This window comes from Falco rusticolus, chromosome 6 (genome assembly GCF_015220075.1).
Source record: "Falco rusticolus isolate bFalRus1 chromosome 6, bFalRus1.pri, whole genome shotgun sequence".
Taxonomy (NCBI): domain Eukaryota; kingdom Metazoa; phylum Chordata; class Aves; order Falconiformes; family Falconidae; genus Falco; species Falco rusticolus.
Genome location: NC_051192.1, coordinates 31,868,331 through 31,874,614, shown reverse-complemented (window position 1 = coordinate 31,874,614; position 6,284 = coordinate 31,868,331).

The following is a 6,284-nucleotide window of genomic DNA, read 5'->3' as shown; positions in this document are numbered from 1 at the left end:
TTCAGAAATTGAAGGGAGCCCCTATTAACTGACTCCTTCCTCAAGGTACATGCATAACTCTTAGTAACATTAATAGTAGCTATATGTGTGGAGCTATGTGCAGTACTACTGAATTTGGCTATTTGGTGGCAGATCCCTCAGGGGATAATCTGTTAATAACTAGTCCTGTGTCTTTTTTCCAAAATAACAGCATGAAGGGAAATAAAATGAATGTTTATTCCTGAAAAATAAACATGCAATCCTTAGTTTAAAAAAAAAGAAAAAAAAAAAGGACATAAACAATGTAACTTAGAGCATTACAGCAATTTTATTATGCTGTTTCTTTTTATCTAGAGCATGAAGCAGTCAGACATGAAAAAAATGTTCCACCTACAAAACCAGGTAAGCACTCCTGCATTTTATACATTCATTACTTTTGGAACTGTCATTTAAAAAAATTGCAAAATATGTCAAAATCATGGTCCTGTGATCTATTTTACAGTATAGAATGGCCTTGGTGTGTCACACCATAGCTAAGGTAGCACGGTATGTATTTGCAATGCCAGATGTCATTTTAAGATTATATGTATATCAAAGGTCAAATTTCTGCTTCTGTAATTCCACCAATGTCAAAGAAGATATGCCAGCAAAGAATGTGAACCATTTTCTGAAACTGCTTGCTTTAACTGGCTTCATTTTGCTAATTATTTGTGGGTATCTACCATCTGAACTTCAGAGTCTTCCTGTATGAGTCAACTTCTCAAGACCATCAATAGTTTAATTTTATCCATAAGAGGTATTATACAAATACTATTCAGATCATGACACTGGCACTATCCATCATCTATGATAAATGTCTCTGCATATCATAGCTTCTATGCAGCCTCACTTGCACAAGATAGAGCAAAATTACTGCAGGTATAGGAAGCAGCACTGTGCAGTTTTCCTGTGAAGCAATCATCATGGGTTTGAAAAATGCCTCCTCCATGCTTCTCCTTGAAAGGAAATAAGTGAAGAATTAAAATTCTTATTCATAGGTATACATCCTTAACTCTAGCACAGCAATCATGTGTGGATGAGAATAGCCCTACTATTATTATCCATCATTAGATTGTTATTATTTACTCTGATATTAGTAAAAAATATGTTTTGATATGCAGTAAATACATAGAACAAATAAAGCCATTCTCCACCATAACAGTATTTAAGCTGCACCTCACTGTTCTGACCATTTTTCTTTCCTCTTTTTACCTCCCAGTCAAACTGAAAAACACTGCAAGTACATGTCATGTCTTGTTTCCTATGGAATATAAACCTTCTTTTCAGATGCATGTTGTCTCAGTTTGCATTTGTGCAATTTTGTCTTGTTAGATAATGCTATTTTCTTGCTTATACTAAAGGGACTCTTGTACTCCGTCTGCTTAGTAACAGCTGAACACACCAAAACTAAGTACATTTATAATTTAATATTGTGAAGCTGCAGCATTCAAACTCTTTGCATTTTTTACTTTTTATAAAAGTAAATTATGTTAGTAGCATAATTGATGCTCTGGTGATTTTAGATGAGTGTAGACACATGATTTATCTTTATGCAAAAATATTATTTATTAAAAATAACAAAATAGCATGTAGCATAACTGAATTAGACAACATTTTCATTACTTCTACCATTTGGAAATTACTTATTTGATTAATTCACTAACCATGTGCTTGATTTTGTTTCAATACACTTCTTTTTCCTACTTTAATACAAAACTAAATTAAATTAAAGAAGAGAAAGGAATATTTCCAGTTTAGATTAGTTTTAAGGAGGATTCAAAGGGAATTTCTTGCATAACTTCCACTGAAGTCATTGGATAATGTCCTTGTTAAGGACAGTAAGTAAGACTTCTGTCAGTAAGAGAGACTGGGATTTCTTCATTGTGGCGAGTCATTACACATTACACACTGCAAATCACATTCAGACAACAACCAGAAGGGCAGCGTTTACACTGCCTGCTTCGAATTGTGAAAATGTTGAAGTATGGACCTTCACAGATAAATTCGTTGTAGCCTCCCTAGCACAGGATCTCTGTTTTCTTTTTTGTACTGTACCTGGCACATCAAGACTAAACCATGTGTTACTCTGATGCAAAGTAATTTACAAAGAGTATCCAAAACCAAGGCTAAGCCCCATGAGACATAGACCTCTTCCTGCTCCAGGTCAGAAACAGACAACAGGCAAGGCAAACTGATCCATTAAGCTTTGTAATTAGTCTCTTATGTTAGGTGCTTGAAGTTAGACAAGATGAATACCTGCTCTTAAACACCTGCCAGAGGACACAGTGCTATTCTGAACCCCAGCTCCAAAGGGAAAAGGGGAACACAAAGCATCTGAAATGTGCTAAGACTGAAGGATCTCCTGCAATGCTGAATTGCTGTGTTCAGTTTTCAAGTTATCATTGCAAAACTATTACTGCCTCTGAAGCTATTGGTGGGTCTGTTTCCATTTTTGCCAGTATTTTAAGTAAATGTCCCTCTGTTTGATTCCATTGTTCAGATTTGTTCGGTCTTGTATTCACTGGATCTGTTCACTGACTTTTTATGTGTTCTGCACTGCTTTATCTGAGAGACCCACTGATGGCACTGTCTACTATTAGAGAACTATCAAAGATTTAAGTAACTAATTCCTCATGCTTTCTGCAATAAGGATCATTTTAACCCCAAATCACTGCCTGTAATGCTTTTTTTGTCAAAAGCAATATTACCCTGGCATATTGTTAATATAAAGAAGAGCCTTCCTTTGACCTTTGCAGACGGATGTTTGTACCACATTCTTGAGCTTATATCCCGCTGCTTGAAATGATTACAAAGGTTAACAATGCCTTTAGAAAAAGAAAAGAAAAAAAAATAAAAGGTTAAAATAGTAAGCAGACCTATGATCATATACAAAAGTAATTCTTACACTGCTTATTTTGACCTAACCATCCTTGAACAGATCTAGTTCATGATTTCAAACGCCAGAGCTATCTATTTTAAATTACTTTTTCCGCTCAAAGAAGAATACTTAGTTGGATCACTGCTTGCTTTATTTCTAGAGCTCTGCACAGCTTTGCTTCATGTAATTCTCAGCCAGGTGTTCAGTATACTTGCTAAAATATGAACATAGATATCATGTAATTCGGTATGAGATGTAGCCATGGACACAAAACATTCACTGATTTTGGAGTTCAGGTCTAGCAGAAATGTAAAATAAATCCGTACATTTATCCTAGGCCAAATTTCTTCATACATCGTACCCTGTGCAGTCTTACTGTAAAAGTAAACAGGGTTTAAACCAGTAGAGAGATTGTGTCATGAAGTGAATGACAGGTTATAACAGAAATACAAGGCTGAGTTTGAAAAGTTCTGAAATTGACAACAAATACACTTTTATAGTAACCTGCCATCGTGGTTTAACATAGCAGGCTTCTAAACATCACATAACTGCTCACCCAGTTATAAAAGCAATTAGTAAACTGTCCCATTTTTCACTATTTCTGTTTCAACATGCAAGAGGGTCTTTGACAGCAATTGATGCTGTTTCAAATTTGGACGTGTAATGAAACTCGGAATTTACTCCCTGCATACTGACTAAAGACTCTCAAATTGTGAGAGGTTACTTTGAACAGCGGACCAAAGTGGTGGCAGGTGTTCCTCATACAAGAAGTAATACCAAACCACATTTTGCAATCAAGAGGTAGAACATGTAGGCTGATACTTTAAGAAAAGCATTGGCCAAACTCTCTTCCCATCTAGTTCTATAATGAAAGTTGCATGATAAGGGTAAAATGTTGCCCAAGCCCTCAGAGTAAGTGAAAGTTTGTTGATGCATTGAGAGGACAAAAAGGCCTTTATATTACATACCAGAGGGTCAAACAACTACCCTTCAGGTTAACAGTCTTTCAGCACCTTCTTGTCTAAGGTGCAATCATTAATCCTAAATTAGGATATATGCATATAACTGGACCAGTCCAGAACCCTCAGTCAGACAACCTCTCAGTTAAGGAGTGAGAGCATGACCCTGAACCCCATTCCTAGAGGTAGTGTCTCAGACAAATCTCTTTTTGCTTTTTTTTTTTTTCCTTTTGAAAATGAGAAAAGGTATTAATCAATGGGTCAGGATGCAGTAATGCATCAGCTTTCAGCAGCTATGAGCATGATGTCAAGCAGAAATGCAAATATTAAATGGCTTGAACATGTCATCATTTAATAGCAGCAAAACTGGTCTTTGCTGAATGCCTGTGATGCCTAAGTATTGAGCCCTAACTTTTGTGAGTCTCCCTATAAACAAAGACCTGGATGAAAGTTTACTGGGATGTGTTAGTGAAAATCATGCTTAATTGCTCGGTCTTCCTGTTGAAAAAGCATAGACTGAAACATTTTCACCTTGGTGTGAGCTGAAGACCCTCATGTTCATCTGAAGCCAAAACTCAGCGTGAGGAAAATACAGAGATAATTCAATCAAAGGAGTCCCTGAAAAGTTTTGTGAGCTTATTCCTTTTTTATCCCCTTCTGGGTTCAAGGAATAAAGGCTTTGCTTGGCTAGTGAGGTTATTCTGTTTACTTAAAATTGTGTTCTGAAATAAAACTGGGACTAATGCAGTAGCAATGGGTAAAAAACTCTTGGATTCCAAAACAAAATTTAATTCATTCCTTTGATTTGAAAAGAGTCATGATGGTTTACACCAGGGAATTTCTATCCCATTGAATTGATGAATTTTCATTAACTATTACAGGTACTATTATAGCACAGGAATATATGCTTCTTTTGTTTTAGGTGCTGTGCAAAGATGTAGTCAATTTTTTTTCCAGCTCTCAAGAGCTTTTACTCTTTAAAGGCAAGGCAAACTGATAATGCACAAGAAACAGGTATACAGGGGTGAATGCCTGCTACTCAAGGTCAGTGTCAGTCTTTGGTTGGGATGTGTGGATGATAAGGAAAGAGAGGCAGAAATTAAACTGAATACATTTTTTTCAAAATAGCATAGTCAGCTATAACCTTGAATGCACATTTAAAAATAACTCTATTTAAATATTTGCTTGCTGGAAAGCTTTGATTGGCACAGTGTTTGCATTTGCAAGAAACATTGCATGCTGGATTATAGCACTTCAAAGAGTGAGACTTTCACCTTCCAGTGTGAAATTCCATGTACGCACCCATTGTTAAGGCATATTTCTTTGCAATTTAATATCCTGCAGTGAAGTTGCAGATGAAAGAGATCTATTTAAATGGTTACTTGCCTTGAAAAAACATGGTACTGAACCTCATGCTCTTTTCCTCCCCCCCCCTTCCCATTTATCGTTTTCCTGGAGAGCCAACAGGTGAAATCCCAACAGCAGGTAAGTATTACATCTCTCTGATATGTCTTATGGAAAGAATTAATGAAAACATACCAGTGTTGATTAATACATATTGTTCATCAACAATGAACAATGCTAATGTAAACTAGCATTGGCAAACTGACAGCTTTGTAGCGACACAGTTCTCTACCAAAGACAGTTCTGAACAGCTGATGATGTTATTTCCACCGTTCATCTTTGGCAGCATGTTTTGCTGAGCCAGACACAGGTGATCACCACTGAACAAGCTAGTGTTAATCAGGTACCACATGCACCAGAAGACTTCGAACAAAGCTTTATCACAACTGGTTGGATAATTTGAAGTGCAAATGAACAAATAGAAGGCAGCCTGCCAGTTTTCTGCTGTAACCAACAGGGAATACTGAAATGGGCTCAGATGCCGGAAGCAATACACCTTACTTAATTTCAATCTGCCTTGTTGAATGGAGTCACAGACCAAACCTCTGTATTTGCGGGCTGGGGAAAAGGATGCTGAAAGGAAAAAAGCACATATTCTAAGTGAATGTAAAATTAGAGAAAAATAAACTACACAAAATAAACCAGAATCTACTGCTGCAGAACTTCAGAATGGTCACATCTGCTGGTTCTAAAGGTCCATCTAGCTCCATATCCTGGGGCGGTTTTCTTGTTTGTTTCAGGCAATTGAGATTGCTCTGGGAAAGAACGTAGAAAGCAGGCAATAGGCAGAGGGGTACTTCCTGATGCATTTTGGCCACCCGAATTAGGTAATTCTGACAGTACTTAAGGAATTACAGAATTCTAGTGCCTAAAGCCTGTATCATGAGTTTCCAAACTACTCTGCAACCAGCAATACTCAGAATGGCTGTTCAGAAAGCCCAGAACTGCTACTGCCACTAAGGGTAGCAGCCATGGTGGGAATATTAGATACATTGTATACATGCCACGAGACACATTTACCACAG